An 18625-nucleotide genomic window follows, 5' to 3' on the forward strand; every position below is an offset into this window, starting at 1 on the left:
CTGAGTGAAATCTAGGCCAATGCTGCGTCAAAACCCTGCGCCTGCTTGAAGCAGGCGTAAGGCTTGACGCAGCATTGCACAGATAGGGCACCCCCGAGTTTTGCTGCAGCTGCGTCGCGCTTGCGACGCAACTCCAGCAATGCGCCTCCTTTACGGCACAGATGCGGCACGCATCTGTGCCGTTTTTGCCCCATGGTGCCCCGCATTGTAAATGCGGCGCACCATGGGTGGCGGAGCAGCGGCGCAAAATAACTGGCGCATCCCCGGGGATGCGCCAGTTATCATAAATCTGCCCCAAGGTTTCTAAACGTTTGGCTACCAGTAGCTGAATTTGTACCTCTAGTTTTAGGCAAATAACTCCTTTACCACGCCGCCAATTCCGCCGCGTGCGGAACTTCTGAAAAGTGGGCAGGGCCGCGTCAGCCAATGGACGTGCGCAGCACTACAGAAGTAGTGCTCGCGACGGCCTTTCGCCGACGTGCGCAGCGAAGGGGATAAAGCCACTGAAAGGCAAAAACATTTTGTGCTGCTGCACACAATTTCTATGACCCCTTTAGAGTGAGATAAGGTTGGGTGTATATATTGTGCTAAAGGCGGGTGCGTGATCAGACTTAATTGTGATATGCAATAAATAACAACCATGTATGCCTCCTTTATTTGTAAAGAATGCAGTTTTAGTGCAACAGCACTTCAACAGTCAGCCAATGCTGGCATTTGTTTGTGGACTACAAGTGCCAGACTCATCCTCGACATCCCACGAACCAGCCACATCTCCGGACATCTGAGAGACCTTCACTGGCTCCCCGTCAACAAAAGAATCACCTTCCGCCTCCTCACCCACGCACACAAAGCCCTACACGACCAAGGCCCGAGCTACCTCAACAGCCGGATCAACTTCTACGCTCCCAAACGCCACCTCCGATCAGCCAACCACGCCCTCGCCGCCGTCCCCCGCATCCGAAGAGCGACTACAGGAGGAAGGTCCTTCTCCTACCTGGCCGCCAAGACCTGGAACTCCCTCCCGGCCGACCTGCGCCTGACCCAAGACCACCTCTCCTTCAGGAAGAAGCTGAAGACCTGGCTGTTCCAGCAGTAGCGGCACCCCCCCCTCCCCCAGCGCCTTGAGACCCTACGGGTATGTAGCGCGCTCTATAAGTGTCACTGATTGATTGATTGAAGTGCCCCAAATACACTTCCTCCAAAATAGGACAGTTTACAACACTACAATGTGGACTCTATCTTAATATTAAATAAAATGAATTTAATATTGAATCGATGGTCATATTTTCTGTTGGAATTGATGATTAAAAGTTGTGTCACCTAAGCCAAGGTCCTGATTTTGAGTTTATCGGACGAGTATTTTTATTCCTTCAGGGCGATGGAGTAAAATGCTCCGTTGCCCAGAGGGACCACCAGCCTGCCACATTTTTCTAGATGTTCGCCGGCCCAGCAGACATCTCTTGTATTTACAGGACCCACTGTTACAGCTAAATATGTCAATAAATATTAAGAATTGTTTATTAGAATAATATAATGTCTTTCTTTACCCGAATTGTTTCGGTGTATCTAGGCAAAACAGGGTTTGAGCCAGGGGTGGCTCCTCCATTAGGCGAACCATCTCCCCACTAAACAAATGCCCCCAGAGATGGAAAAGCAAAATGGTAATAAAGTTAATTTAGTACCATTTTACTTTTTAAAACCCCGTCTAGAGCAGAGAGTCAGGGCGGGGAGGGGGAGGCTTTCTGCTGCTGCTAGTGAGGCACCAGGAAGAAGGTAAGTGCAATGATTTTTATTTGACTTATTTTTCATTTTTATGCCCCCAGACCCCCACCACTCTCCTTACATTTCAGCTGCCACTGGTTTGAGCTCCATTCTTGGCTGTCTATATATTGTTAGCTCTTTTGTTTGTACGAAGCACATTAGAAAATGGTGCATATAAACATGTCAGAAAAAAGTATGCTACAGGCTGCCAGACCAGTTTTGTAGTGTATGAATATCTCATCTCAAGAATAAGCTTGTTGTCGTGCATAAGCATATCCACTTAGCATAGCTGTGATGGCAATGGCAGGGGCACCCTGAGTCGAGCACTGCTTTTGGGATACCTGAGGGTCACTGTGCCTGCTCAGACCAGATCCCAGTAGCCCTGGACATAATAAACACATGTCCTGACTGCCTCTCTCTGCTTTCTGGACCGGCTATGCAAATGTGGGCACACATCAATACTGTCAACATTGCTCTGAGGTTACAAAAATGTTTGAAATGGCCTTTCTGCTCTCAGTGTAGTTTGTGTAGAATGGCCCCTATCATTATAAAATTGAAATACAAATAATTTAAATTTGGAGGCCCTTTGAACAGTCATATTTACACATACCTGGCATTTTAGGTACTTTGAGAGAAAAGTGCTGCATTTACCATCTAGAACTTTATTTTTGCAACAACCATTTTTAAAGACACTCTACTGAGTATCTGTATGTTGGATTGTTGTCATTTTATTCTTGTTTAGTATGGATAAAGATATTTCATTTTTCTAAACTGGTGTGGTGTCCATTTGTGGTGTTTTCACTGTTTTCCGGTGAGTGTTGTACAAATACTTTACACATTGCCTTTGAGATAAGCCTGCCTGCTCGTGCCAAGCTACCAAGGGGGTGAATAGGGGTTATCTAAAGTGTGTATACCCCTTACCCTGACTAGAAGCAAGGGTCACTATTTGGACAAAGGTACCTACCTCTGCCAACTACAGAGCCTCAGTTCTAATATTACATATAATTCCCCCTAAGGTAGGCCCTAGGTAGTTGGTATTTTTTTACTTTAACCATTCTGTGTCTCTGTATGTCCCTGGAATACACATCTGGTTTGGGTGACAGCTGAGCTTTGTGCATTCCTTATAGACAGTCACACACATAAGGAGCTGAAGTATGCCCGGCATATCCTAATGGCCCATCGCCAGGATTACGGGTCTTCCTGAGCTAGAGTGAGGTGGAGGAGCTGACACTTGCACCTGAATAGGGCTGTTCCTGTCCTCACACAAAGAGCCACCTACCCCTCTGTAGTGTGTCTGGAGCTAGGGCCAGGAAGGGCAGGGTGTTATGTACTACAAAGACCTTTCTTTGAAGTCTCCCTTCCTGAAAGGTTAAAATGGGTCTAAGTACTAAAGCTCTGACACCATATACTCAGAACAGTTCTGGAACTGAGGACATTCTACCAGTAAGAAGAAATGTTGTGCTGTCAGGAGAGACAAACACTTTGCTGCTTGCTTTGTTTTATTGTCCTGCTGCCTGCTACTTCTTGCCTGGAAGTGAGAGGACTGGACTTGACCTGCACCTCTTAAAGGTCTGGGCTCCCCTGCTGTGAGTTGCCACTTGGTGGTGTCCTAATAATCTGGAGGGGAGATAAACCATCAGTGGACCACTTCTTGGAATGGCTTAATGCCCAAAATCCTTTCTTACATTTCACCTTCAATGTCACGAAAACACAATTACCTTTTCTGGACTTAGTGATTGAACCCTCTAATGGTACCTTAAAGACTAAGGTGTTTCACAAATCTACAGACAAGAATTCCTTATTGGAATTTGGGAGCTTCCACCCTCGCTCCCTTAGGGAGAATTTACCTGTGGGACAATTCTTCCGGATCCGACGAAATTGTTCCGAAACAGATGATTTCCAAACTGAATCCGAGGTACTGACAAATAAACTCCAGCAAAGAGGGTATCCACCCAAAATAATCAAAAAGGCAAAGAAAAGGGCCCTCGATACGAATCGAGAAGCACTACTTGTGAAAACTGTGAAACCGGAAATGAATAAACCAGTCTTTGTGTCAACCTTTAATACAGCCTCACACCAGATCAAACGCTTGGTGATGCAGAACTGGAAGATCTTGAACACCGGGGGAATGAACATTCCACCACCACTCTTTTCATTTAGACGGAGTCAAAATCTAAAAGATTTATTGGTACACACCAGACCCAGGGATCTGGGGGGAGTGAGGGAGACCAATACACTACCAGGTCTACCGAAATTGATTGGTCACACAAGGTGCGGTTCATGCAGCGTCTGCCATCTCACACATAATTCCAAAGCCATTGATGTTGGCCTTCGCACCCCCTGGGAACAGAGATCTCATACCAACTGCAATTCCCAGGGGGTGATATACTTGATCACATGCCCTTGCCATTTAATGTATGTGGGGATGACAAGTAGGAAGGTGCGTGTGAGAATCACTGAACATCGCAGCACCATCAGATGCGGGAAGACCAATACCCGACTCACAGCCCACTTCCAGGAAAAAGGACATGGTATAGATGATCTGGAGTGGACTGTGATAGAAAAAATTCAACTAGGGAGATACCAGGCAGACGATCAGAATCTATTACTCCGGAGGGAGCAAAGATGGGTGTACCGTCTGAAGAGCCATCTGGTAGGACTGAATGACGACATCCCCTGGCATGCGCTGAGTAGACATAGCCCCCTATCCAATGATGAAGCTACTGCGGCCCGATAAACATATTATCCAGTTCTAGCATGAGGGTCTGGATTTTGAAACATATGGGCCTCTCTACTATACACAACCCACATAGGATTCCTATAATACATCCTAAGTACTGAATATAACTAATACTAACATCTGCCTAAATACTGATGTTGAGCCATGAATGAAGGAGAGGGATGTTCTATCCTACCCATATGGAGGGAGAATGGCTTATTTACTGTGAGCATTTTTTCAGTTTTGGCACTCCAACACAGGCTTACTCGTTCGTGGAAGTTCTGTTACATAGGACTCCGTTGAGGGTGCATGATTGATCTATCCTGAGCGTCTCCCCTCTCTATTTTTATATTTCAGGGAGGAATATGGAATGTAAGGTGCGCTTTCACTAGTCTTCCACTTAACAATCATTAACAAAGGGTAGCTGCTTTAAGGGGAATCGAACCTCTGGTATTAGTAATACCCCCGTTCACTATACGTTTCCCTTTGACCCTCCAACAGCGATTCTGCAGTTCCCGAAACAGCTCTCCCCTTTTTGACTCTGTAAAATAGGGAATATTAATACATTACACCCGATAATTTTAATACATTACGCCACATCACTAGGAACGTTACACGTCTTAGAGCAGTCTCGAACCCTGCATATGATGTTGTATGGGTTCTTTAAACTACATTTCCCAGAGTCCTTGGGATACATGCGGGAGACGCGATGACGCCCTCTAACAGGGTCACGTGGGACGTGAATGCCGCTGACAACATAAAGACACCGGGTCCACCATGGCGTACTTCATCTACGCGGTGCCACGGGTCGTGCTAGAATCAGCCAGGACAAGCCTACAGAACGGTATGGTGGGGACCCTGTCATTACTAGGGGGTACACTTCTGGCATAAGCGCTTTTTCACTTATTAACAAGGGCCGCCTGAGCGAACTAGTGCGAGGGGGGATCGTTTCTGGCATAAGCTGATTTTTACACTCGATAATGAGTACCATCAGAACGGACTAGAACACGAGAGTGTTCTAATATACATGAGGGGGTTGTATCTTTCACCTTACATTTCCCTCATCATTTACTTACAGATTGTGTTCTTTGGCATCCTGTACACCGGACACCAGTACGAGTATATTTTACTAATAAACTCGGTAAGTGAAACGTCTGTTTTTAACATCCACAGTGGGGTATTTACAAACAGTTACAGCTGGACATGGCTGGTTTAGAACGGCTTTGGAGCTGGCTGCAGTATTACTAGGTACTTGGTACAGGTGTCTGCAAATAGGCAGAGAAATGGTCTAGTAGAAGGTATTTACACCAGACTACAAAGGGACTATTAATAATTTTTCTTTTTGTGAAAGTAGCCTATGTATGACACTGCATTTGGGGCTTCCCAAAACAACATTAGACACACCGCTTAGTGGCCAAAAACAACGTGCAATACTGAAAGTCTGAATGGGTTGACATACACAAGGGTTCCTTATCCGCCCTTTCTGTTCTTCTTTCTTTGCCACAGTGATTGTTTTCCCGCACCTAAGGGGATACTCTCCATACATTACACACGATTGGTATGGATTAATGGGAACTACCTCCCTGTTGGGGTAATAATTTTTCTCCGAATTACGGGGGAACCCCGAGATAAACCGAATGCGACGGTCCTGACGAAGACTGGAGTGACCATACAGGTGCAACAAGAGCGGTCGAAACATGTTGACTATGGCAGTGGTAGGAGGGAAGCCTTGAGGTTCCTAATTATCTCCTGAAGGCATTTTCCCATCCTCTGTTCACTCATTTTTTAATCCTGGTAGAGGCGCCAAGTAAAGTCTAATAAAGTTTGTATTCTGGTTGACACCTTTAATCAGTTTTAACAACACTCCCTATACTGCACAATTTCTTTGTCGCACTTTTCGGTTGGAAACACTTGGTGTTTGCACTATCTGCACCTCATTGGATGTGTTAAGTGTTGTGTTTGTTTAGTTTGTTGACTATATGTTGTATTGAGAGAAATGTATTATTTTTTTCCCCCTCCCTTATGCTCCGTCCTGTGTGGGGTACACCAGGGCGTATTGTAAGCAGGCCCAATGATGAAGCATGTCACATACCTCGGTATGTGAGTGAGGGCAGTTTTTTCATATAGAGTGATTTGCCCTATAGGGGCTAGCTCTATTCCCCACCGTATTAGTATATATGGTGTTATTATTTACTCTACCCACCCCTTTTGTGTGAACGCTGTAGGTCTTTGGGGTTTGGGGTGGCAGAGTTTAAACCTTTTTTTGACCCTCGCCCCTCTTTGTAAGTTGCCACTTGGTGTCAGATCTAGTCCTGGGCCTCTGTAAGTGAGTGGTTGGTGGTGCAACCCAAGAAACCAAAGAATCAACACACAAGTTTCGTTCTTAACCAGTGTATTCCCTGCAAAATCGATGCATTGCCACTGCCTGCACTGAAACTGTGGGCACCGCTCTCCAAGTACATGATGCAATGACCTCGACTAATAGCGCAGCTTGACGTTTCTGACGCAGCCCCTCCAAATCACCACTGCTGCGTGTGCCTTGAAAAATGCATCGCCAACTTCTGCAATCACTTCCTGACTCTGATGCATTCCCGGTCTTCAGCCCAGTGATTCGACATTGATGCCTTTGAACCTACACAAGGTGCTCTTGTCATTGACGCATCAATGACTTTGCCCGACTTCAGAACAGACGCATCACCCTAGACAGCGACACATCACCTCAGTTTTGCAATGCTCCTTCCCGAGCATTGACGCATCACAGCTACTTGTCAGCGGTTCTGTGTGACTCATGTATCCGGCCTGCACTCCATCGCTGTTGTACTGAACCTTTGGTTTGGACCCAGTCTAGCATCACTAGATAGCTCCGGTTGGAGCTATTGATGACTAAGTACTGCATTTTCATTTAATCGTGCAACAGTCATACCTTTACTTGTGCATGTTGGATGTTTGTCGTTTTGGTCTTGTTTTACTCAATAAATATTGGCTATTTATCTAAACTCATGTGGAGTACTTTTGTGGTGTTTAACTGTGTTACTGTGTGTGTGTGTGTGTGTGTGTATGCATAAATACTTTACACATTGCCTCTATAGATTAGCCTGAATCCTCTGTGCCAAGCTACCAGAGGGTGAGCACAGGTAAACATTTGAGTGTGTACTACACTTACCCTGACCAGGATTATAGTTCCAGCTTGGAAAGAGTGAATATCTCTGCCAACCAGAAACCCAATATCTCACAGTACTAAATACTGACAATTTGTAACCAGTATGTTTGCGACCAGTATTATTTTATGAACTGACTTCTGTAGTTGAGTCAGTTCATAACATTCTGAACTGGAGAGGGTCCAACCTACCTCATTATCATTCATCAGATAGTTAGCAAATTGCACATCATCCTGATGGTTGGTCATCGAGGGATGGTGGCCTGCTATGGTCAGCTGACCACAATGTCTGTGATCACCTTTCAATAAAGTATTTTTTTATTTTAAATGAAGCACATTTACCTTAATGGAAAAGGGGCAGGGGTTAAAAATAAATGCTCTCCTGGATAACAGCCTAATCTAACAAAAACATTATTTTAACATTCACAATGGGAAAGTGTCCCAAGGGAACCCCTTCCTTTTTGCAAACGGCTTAGAGTTGTAAAAGGTAAATGTTTAGCGCTGGCCCTCTAAAATAATTCCTAAGTTACCTTATAGCTATCATAAAACATAGGTTAACACGGTCTATTAAAGCAAATACCTTTTCCCTCTAGAGTATCTCTGAACAAAAGTACATTTCCAAGAGTGTACATTTACCACTTGTTACTCATTATGCAACTTTCACAAGACTTACATCAACACACATTGGAGCAAATTTTTAATGGCATTATGGAGTACATACATTTAGATGCCTGTAGTATTGTTTTGCAAAACAATGTAACAAAGATTACCCGAGATCACTGTACTTACAATTGTCTCAATGTTTACCTGCCCGTTTAAAAAGTTTCAAAAACATTCTTCAATGCAGCATTGTATTAATTTCACTTTCCTTCATAAACCAAGATGTATCCTAGAATATAGTCACAACTCTGACACAGTCTAATAAAATGTTAATTTACAGCTTGTGCACAGTGATGACTCATAGAAGACATAATGGCATTACTGCATACAGCACACACCAACAGCAGGTGTCAATCCCAGTGTTTACACGTGACAGCCAAATAAAGCCAGATCTATTGGCTTTTCCAGTACTTGTTCATCTAGCTTGGGCATGGTGGGACAGTCAATGAAAATATTTTTCATTAAATTTGATAATCTATGCATCAATCTACTTCTCCTTTCCTCTGGTGTGCCACCTTTGCAAGATACAATCAAATACATTATTTTGAAAGACCGTAGACTTCTACCCTGACAAGTAAACAAATCCCATGAAGCCTCTATATGACAGGAGCTGCACCATACATTAACCTTATTTGATTCTGGAACCCTTTAACTTGTCAAATTATGTATTAAAATGTAACTAACCTCTATAAGTGCTTTGGGTGTCATTATTATGGGAAACTCTCAAGTCAGGCTCTGGATGTGCCAAATAGCACACCTGCCTGTATTGGTCTTCATTGCCATATTCCACATACAAGATTAAGGCCCTCATCATGTGTTGCCTATTAAGACCAATGGACCTGGTAACAGAGTTAGGGGCTTATGAAAATTACTAGCTGCTTGTAATCACACTGAGGGTCCAGCCGCTGAAAGCAGCCACATTATCTTAAATACCAGAGAAAAACATGCAGGAATCAACATGGAAAACCCTCATGCCTGCAAGTGATTTAAAACACTGAATTACCAGATGCCGGTTAACGGTAATTTCTGAGCTTGGAAATAAGAAGTATTTTAACGGGGCACTCATAATGAAGCTTTAAGGGCCAGATTAATAAAATGTGCCAGAAGATGGTTTGCTGTGCCTTGCAGTTTTCCATCCCTGCATTTGTAGTCAAATGTGGGAGGTGGCACAAATTGTCACCTTCCTAATTAATAACCATTAGGCAGGCTATTTTGCATCTCTGTGTGAATGGGCAATTTGCAATGTGACCTATAGGACACAGGTCACATTGTGTAGTGCATTGCATTCGCAAACCAGTCAGTCTGCATATTGCAAATCCCTGGTTTGCTAAAGGGAATATCACATCTGGCGCTAATTTAATTAGATGTTCACACACCTGCTCAACCATATCTATTCTTCCCTTCCTGTTATCCCTGAAAACATTAGCAAAATGACCAATGTGGTCACAGTTCTTGCATTCCTTATCCAAAACTGGGCAACATTTTGAATTTAATCCACATTTACAGAAATGGATGACTCAACTAGTGGTGTGTAAGCCATCTTTATCCATGGTTTTTTTCAGTATTTTCACTATTAATAGCCTCAGATCCGTCAACAGAGTAGGTGAGCTGTTGTATAATATGAGTTATTACTAAAGTAAAGATCTCTGTACGCATCATGATTTCAGTGTTTATAATGACAGTGATGGTGAGGATGTCACATAGACATCTCATGATGACCTCATTATTGGTTCATAGAACAGTGTGAGGCTGAACAAAGAAAGTGTCCAAAGGCAACCTTCCAGCCAAACCCAAGTGCTATAAGCCATGTTCTAATAAAAGTAGAGTCCTCTACCCACTTTTTCTAAATTTCTCAAAACCTGCCTTTCACTTGTGGGTCTTTTTAGGACTCCTCTACAGGATAGTTATCTGAAGGTGCAAGTCTCTAAAGACCATTCCAAACACAGTGGGCTTAGGCCCAGCTTATTGCATAACAAAGATTGGCCTTTCGTTAATTTGCATTTCCTTCCTTCTTATGCAATGGCTTTGCCCTTCCTCTTCTTGTGTTTTACCCACTCTGGAGCATAGCTTCTTTATCATCATTTGATGGGATGACTTGTAGCCTTTCAGTATTTACATTTTGTGAACCACTCTCCTCTTTTTCATTCAATCCTCCATAAAAATGTATCTGATGCATAGGGCAACCCATCAAATCCCCTAACATTAGGTTTCTCCCTACTCCTTACGGCGTGTCCAGAAAAGGACTGCAACAGGTATATTTTTTCCAGGATAGTACTAAAAAGCTGATTTAATGGTTGTTTTTGTTTTATCTTCTGCACTGCAAATGTTGCAAAACATCTTGGGACTTTACAACACTGGATAGTGCCTGGATGGTGCACTCTCTCAACTGGAGTGTGACTCAGAATGAGCAATTAGCCTGACTGAAAAGGACATTTCATTTTCCTGCAGCCCAATAAATCTGCTCCCTAGTCTAATGCCGAGGACCAAATGGCTGGAGCATGGTATATTTCTGAGTCCTGTAGAAAGTAAATTAGGCATTGGCAAACATTTCCCTTTCAACTTCCATATTCTTTTAAAGGCGGTACAGAGTTTCCTGAGAGAAAAGTCTTTGAAAAATCAGCCCTGCCATCTAGAAAGTCTGAAAATGTTGAATTTGTTGTGCAATTTTGAGATACGGTAAAATATAGGTTTGCTTTTCTTGCTGTATTTTGAAATGTTTTTGTTTTTAACTTTTTAAAACAATGCTTTACAAACAACCACTGGCAAAGCCAATAGTTTTGCACTCTCATTACAAAGGTGAGCCCTTTGGGCTTTGCCAATGCTTGTGTTGATGTTGCTTTAGGCAGAACCTGAGTCCTTTGCAATTAAAGAGCTAATTTGTTACACGGGACAGTAACTTGATAGGATAAATTATGTTTGTTTTCTTTTTAAATGCATTTGGTTTTAAGCAGACCCAAGAAGCTTTTTCATTATCACGCTTAGCAAATATATTTAATATATATTAAATCTACCAAATTTTTAAGGGTTGATAGATGAAGAGCAGAAATTAAACTTGGGATTTTTTTTTTTATTTGACTAAGGAACATTTCACTCCTGCTTCAACATGGGCATTGTGTAAAGACAAAATGCTGAATTCAAAGCTGCTGAAATACTTTTTTTTTGTTTATTCTGTGTCAGGCAAGGTGCTGGTAGATGTTAACAGCCAGTCTGCGCTTGCAGATAACACTCAAATTCAGGGTTTAGCATTGAAAATGATTTCCTGTTCCAAGTTTCCTGTAGCTTTGCTACAGAAAATGACCCAGATAATACCATTGTTAGATGTAGCATCCTTGGCATGATTTCCCTAACCCTTTGCCGTCAGACCTCCTGTTTTTGCTGCCTTCGATTTTGCTGGCCTTAGAATTCTGCACATTTTACCACTGCTAACCAGTGCTAACATGCTTGTGATCTTTCCCAGAAACATGGTAACATTGCCTTACCCCAAATTGGCACATTTAATTTACATATAATTCTCTGGTAAAGTTCACTACAGGAACCCAGGGCCTGAAAATTAAATGCCACTAGTGGGCTGCAGGATTGATTGTGCCACCCATTAAAGTAGCCCTTTAAACATGTCTCAGGCCTGCCATTGCAGAGCATGTGTGTGGGCAGTTTTAAACTGCCATGCCGGCCTGGCCAGTTAAACCTTTTTGCCAGACCCAATCCTTCATTTTTTGTACATATAAGTCACCCCTTGGGTAGACCCAGGGCAGCACAGAAGGCAGGGTGCAGTGTAGTCAAAAAGGTGGGTATGTACTTATAAGTTTTCATGTCCTGGTAGTGAAAAACTCTCAAATTAGTTTTCCACTACTGCAAGACCTATATCTCTTATTGGATAACAATAGAATTACCTTATTACATTGTGTCATTTCCAAATGCCAAGATGTACTGGTTCATGTCTGGTGTCTCTGGAATCCTAATTTAAAAAGTCCTCATTTATGGCAAAGTCAGATTTTAAATTACAATGCTGAAAATGACACTTTTAGAAAGTTGGAAAAAATGCACCCCATTGGAGTAATCCCGTATTAATCAAGAGTTTAAACGCTAATCAGTTCCTAATATGAGTTTATTCAATCCTCATGGATGATTAATCATCAATTACAGAATTCATCTCTTTCATATTATGACAACACGAAGCCTTGGGTAAATCATGCTTGCGCAGACTCAATACATTTCGGGCAAACAAAGTCCTTCATCAGGGGAGTTTGCTCCTAAAATTAATGACGCAAACAACACACTGATCAGGCAAAGATATTCAAGCAGTGAGTACACAGAGTGACAATTTCTGGTGATGTAGATTTGATAAGCCATGCATAAACTAAACTCTGAAAGGTGATTATACTAAAACCAGATAGTCGTGAAGCAGTAAGAATAAAACAATAAAAGATGGACATCGAGAAAATTAAACAACATCACACCAGAGAAAATGTGCCAGATGATGTTAAGAATGTTAATAGTTGCAATACATGCCTAATTGGTTAAAAAAGGTGGAGATTTTAAACATCCCCATTAAAAAAAATCATCGAAGTAAAACATGCTACCCAGAGTGTGACTGTTTGTAAGGGGCAAAATGAGTTGGGAATCTCTAAGGTTAGCAGCAGGATGTTATTAAACCACTGTAGTACCCAAACCGCTGTGAGAAAGTACATGACAGATTCTCACAACGGATCCATCGCAATAGCAAAGAGGAGGGATATTAGGGGGCATCCCTGCCGTGTACTGCGGGTTATGGGGAATAAAGTCAAAAGCAAGCCATTTCTGCATCGCTGGGCAGTGGGTTTAGAGTACAGGAGCCAAATTTGTTGTATATATAGAGGGCTTAATCCAAGTCTGGTTAGAATAGTGAAGAGGTAAGGACATTCTAAGGAGTCAAATGCCTTTCTAGCATCCAGGAGGGCAGCTAGAGCGGGCACATGGGAACCCAGATGGTGTAAGACAGCGAATAGTGTGCGCAGGTTGTGGGCTGTAGATCAACCGGGTATGAAGCCAGATTGGTCAGGTCGCACGATGAGGGGTAGCTGTGTTTGCAATCAGTTCGCAAGTAGTTTTGTGTAGATTTTGTTGTCTATATTTATCAATTATGGCTGGTATAAAACCCGAAGGTTCGGGGACTTTCTGGGTTTGAACAATGTTAGTATTACATCTTCCCGCATAGTTGGGGGGAAGGTTTTTATTGATTCCTGCTAGACCACAAGAAGGTGTGGCACTAGTATTGGTGCATAGCATTTATAAAAGGATGCTGTCAGCCCATCTAGTCTGGGGGCCTTATCGCTCTGTAGGCTGTTAATGACATGAAGGATATCCTCCATGGTGAAAGGTTTATCGAGGTACATACGATGTGCCCTGCCTAGCCATAGTAGCTCAATAGAGTCTAGATAGGTAGTTAATTCCTCATATGTGTCCAGGGAGGTGGAGGTATATAGTGTGGAATAGAAATTTGTTAGGTGCCTTAGTATCTCCTGTGGTCCCCTTACCAAATTAGAATCCCCATCTACAAGCATTGTGCACTAGCCTGAGCATAGTGGCTAGGGATTTGCCCAGTCAATCACCTTCCCCGTATCTTCTAGCAGTGGTATATTTCCCCAGGAAATGTGATTCACACTGAGCTTTGTCCTCAAATTCTGTGATTTTCTCCAGAAGTAGCGCCTGGTGTGTCTGTTCAATGTTGCTGTAAAACAGTAATTCAGTGTCACAGATAGCAGTTTTCAGCTTCCCAAGAGACTGTCTTATAGCTTTCAGTATGCTGGCCTATCTGACAATACATGATCCACAAACAACCACCTTGAAGGCCTCCCTGAGTGTGGAGGGGGAGGAAACCGATCCCTCATTTAATGTGAAGTAGTCTACTATGTCCTTCCCTGAAGTAGGAGTCGAATAGGGCATGTGGTGGGAGCTGTCAGATAAATTCACGACTTGAAGACATGGTATTGACTAAATTTAGAGTGCATTAGCAAATCTTCTAAATATTACTCCGTTAATACCACTAAGACGAGATGTGGGCCTTAATTCAATAACACATCAGGCCCAACTTAGGCCGCTACTCTACTCGAGAAGGCTGAAGTAGTCTTGTGACCTGAAAGGCTATCTTTGAGCGCTGGAGGAGGTGGTATCATTGAATAGCTTTGCCAAAATTGTGTGGCTATCATATGTTCTAAAGCTGATAGCACAAATTGGTCTAAGGGACTTCCACAATCCAATCCATATATATAAGAACACACTTAAGGATGCTTACTCTGCCCATGTTCTTTACAGTGAATGTAGGAAAGTGACTCACGGGTCACTTGCTTCCCTCTTTTTAGATGGTAAACCTAATTTTCATTGAGATCCTTTTTTTGGATTTTATCAATCCATTAGTTGCAAAGTCTCTTTTCTTAAATTCTGCTATGGCACTTGACCATTAATGTCCCTACTAGAAAAAAGGACCCAATCAATCCCAATAAGTACTGTAAGTCCTGTTTTCCAACAGACAGAAGAATCATTGGTGCATTTTGTTTTTTTCTGCCTAGGCTATATCTCCAAAGGAAATCATGGATCATTCCTCTGTGTAAGCAACTTGGGTACATAAACTTGAGGATACCATGCGCCTCCTCCACACACAACCCAAGACAGTTGTCTGTACATTATTTAAGTTCCTTCACTGGAGTCTGCCTATCAATAGTAGGATGCTTGACTGAACAACAAGGTTGATTTATTTACCCTGCCACTCCTTCGTCCAGTTTCTCAATTCCTGGTTGCTTGAAATATGGGGGCATACTATCAAGAATGGCGTTAAAATTATTGGTGGTTTGGCAGCAGAAAACTGCTGCAAAAGCGGTGATAATGGGTGTTAGACCTGGCATCTTTGGTGTGGTTTCCCCTGTCTTTTTGGCCTCTACCTCCTGTATTTTTGATGTTGTGCTGGATTTCATTTTTTTGCTGGTTTAGATGCTTTGGACACTCTGCCACTGCTGATCAGTGCCAGAGTGTAAGTGCTCCCTGTGTGAATTGTTATGGTGATTGGATATACATGATTGGCATATTTGTATCACCAAGAAGTCCCTAGTAAAGTGCACTGGGTGTGCCAGGGCTGGTGATGACAAATGCTACTAGTGGGCCTGCAGCACGGATTGCGCCACCCACATGAGTAGCCCCAAAATGGTGTCTCAGGCCTGCCACTGCAGTGCCTGTGTGCAGTCTGTGAACTGCCATGTCCTTCTGGTCAGTGTCTCCACTGACCTGGCCTAACCCTTCCCTTTTTGTGCACATTGGTCACCCCTATGGAAGGCCCAAGGTACCCCCCTGGGCAGGGTGCAGTGTATGTGAAAGGTAGAGCATGTACTGGTGCAGGTGACATGATCTGGTAGTGAATTACAGCCATTTTCGTTTTCACTATTGTAAGGCTATCTTGCTCCATAGGTTAACATAGGGGATTCTGGCTACAGTGGCTACCAGCATTTCTTCCTATAGGAACAAGATAGGACATAAGAGTCTAGTATCCCTGACCTCAGAATTTAATAACACATATTTTAGGAAAGGTTGTTTTTAAATCCTGTGTTTGAGAACAGCACTTTTAGAAAGTTGCTGTTCTCTTGTCTGACCCTTCTGTGTGCCTTGTCCTGTTTGTGCATTGATTGTCTGGTTTGGGAGTGACAGGGGCTGGGGATTCCCCAGGAGGCTGGCTGAGTCAGCCCTAGGCGGAATGACTGCATTTGCAACTTGAGTGGTGGGAGGAGATAGCACCTGGTCCTGAATAGGGCTGTGCCTGCCTTCCACAATGCTGGCTCCACCTCCTGCTGGGCGGCTGACGACCCTGCCCCTCATTCTGAAAGGAAAGAAGAAGCCAGGAAAACAAAGTGCTCAAGAAACACCCAGAACTGGTTCAGACCGGGCTCAGGGCCCACATGCACAAAGAGAACAACGACTTTTAGGGGTATAAGTACAGGACCCCTGACAACAGAAAATTAGATCATCCTGGAATCAAGAAGGAACCTCTGCCAAGGAGAAAGCTGAAACTGAAGAAGGAAGATTGTCCAGCTGTTGCTCTGCTGGATTGCCCTGCTGTTGCTTTGCTGCCAAGGAGAGGGGAAGGACTTTGCTTTGTGCTGTGTCTCCTTGCTTGAAGGTATCTCCAAGGGCCTGAGAAGAGCTGGCTCCCTGTTCCGAAGTCCCAGGAACAAAAGGACTTCACCCCCAGCTACCCCTGAGCTCTACTGAGAGAGTTCTGTCCTTCCTGGAGTGTGTGGCCCATGTGTGGTGCCTCTGGAAGTTGTACCTGTACTGGGAAGCTGAAAACCAAGATTTGAGAGACGTTTCTACAGAAAAGTTATCGCATCGCTCGCTGTGGAGCGCATCCCCGACAGTGCGAGGAAATTCCCGCCACTACGAAGGTCGAGATTGTCGCAGCGCCTGTTGCCGCTGTCAGAGCCGTCGCATCCTTCGTTTGCAGGACGCACCCGATCGGTGCGGGAAGCCTAACATTGCTGCGAGTGTCGTCGCAGAGCCTGTTGTCGCTGGGTGAGATCGCCGCACCGCTTGCTTGCGGACCGCATCACGTTGCGAACATCGTTGCAGAGCCATCACATCGAGGAGCTGCGAGAGAGAGATCGCCACTGGATCGCGCATCATCGTCCCGGAGATCGTCGCAGCCCCTACGAGATCGACGCATCGTGCCTTTGCGAGAACAAGCTTCCTACGGAACCTACGCACCGGAATCCATATAAGTGGCCTTCCTCCCCATACAGATCGGATTCGTCGCAACACGCCCGCTGCTGCAGCGGGGCCGTTGCATCGCCTCCCCAGGGTCTCAGGAGCAACGCATCGCTTGTTTTCCACCGCACCAGCTTCTGCTTTTGGAAGTTTGTCGCATTTAAAGGTACTGTTGGCTAAACGTGACGCAACAGTGAACTTTTCACGCATCTGTGGATTATTTTATCGCAACCTAAAGGAACTTTTATTGCAACCTTAAGAACTCTTTTGAAACCATATTCTTGAACTGTGTATGTTGGATTTTTGTTGTTTTGGTCTTGTGTAGTTTAGATTAAATACCTTTATTTTTCTAAACTGTTGTGGAGTCAGTTTGTGGTGTTTTCACTGTGTTACTGTGAGTGTTGGTACAAATATTTTACACACTGCCTTCTGATTAGCCTTGACTCCTTGTGCCAAGCTACCTAGAGGGTGAGCAGGAGTTATCTCAGAGGGTTTCCTCCTTACCCTGACTAGAAGCAAGGGTCTCTATTTGGACAGTGGTACTTACCTCTGCCAACTAGAGACCCCCAGTTCTAACAATGGGCTTGATAATATGCCCTGCAGAATTCTAATAGAAGCCCATGTTCACACCAGAACATGGACTTCTACTGGAAATCTCAAGGGCATATTCTCAAGCCTATAATCTCTGCTTTAACAGCAGTTTTCTAACGCTTAACAGGCGATCATTTTTAACGCCGTTCTTGATAATATGGCCCATGATGTTTACAGTTTCTGGATTTTAATTGATGTACCTTTTAATATAATTGTTATATATTTTCATTGATACATTCTAAAGGGATACTTTGTTATTTAGTTTCCATAGGTATTCTTTTAATGCATTGATTATTGGGCATTGGGTACTTCTACGGTATAGTATACGTACAGTGTGTTTTATTCTTCCGTGTCGTTAATTTAATATATGTACTGTATTTTTCGGTGTACTTTTATAGGCGGAAAGCCCTGTAAAATATGTTGATGATGATGATTTTGAAATATGTGCAAATGAAGGTTGGGGTACTAGAGGAAGAAAGAGGATACAAGACAAGAGGGTCAAGGAAGGTCTTGAAGAAGTGATTGGCACAACCAGTAGGTTCAATAAGGAAGGGACCTAGCAGGCGCGGCTGGTCCATTTGGGCGGAAGGGCCCCGCCCGCCCCCTTTTTTCCGTAGGAACAGGTCTGTCAGGCTGAACAAAAGTCAGCCTGACAGACACAACTCACTTTCAGTTCAAGCAGCCAGGAGACACACATGCGCATTTAGCGCTGGCTCCTGACTGCCTGAACGGAACTTTGCTGGGCTGAGAAAGTCACAACTCCATTGGGCGTGACTTTCTCAGCTCAGCAAAGGTTGATGAGGCCCTCCTCTCAGTGAGGAGGGATGGTGTTACTTATTGCCTCGCACCTGGGCGTTTCAGATTTAAGCCCTGAAGCACCCAGGGTCGAGTGTCAATCAGTGACACTTCATCACAGAGTGGGGTGGGGTCAGTAGTCTCCCTGACCCCATGTTGACGATAGGACTTCCAGGTCAGCCAATGAGGGAAGGCAGCAGTCCAAAGCCTCCTGGAAC

At 43.8% G+C, this 18625-nt stretch overlaps 1 protein-coding gene across 1 annotated transcript in view; it reads right to left on the reverse strand.

Moving 5' to 3' along the window:
- The window catches only part of SCIN (scinderin), a 312531-nt gene that overhangs the window by 235185 nt on the left and 58721 nt on the right, over positions 1 to 18625 (reverse strand). The window lies entirely within an intron of this gene.

This window comes from Lissotriton vulgaris, chromosome 10 (assembly GCF_964263255.1).
Source record: "Lissotriton vulgaris chromosome 10, aLisVul1.2, whole genome shotgun sequence".
Taxonomy (NCBI): Eukaryota; Metazoa; Chordata; class Amphibia; order Caudata; family Salamandridae; genus Lissotriton; species Lissotriton vulgaris.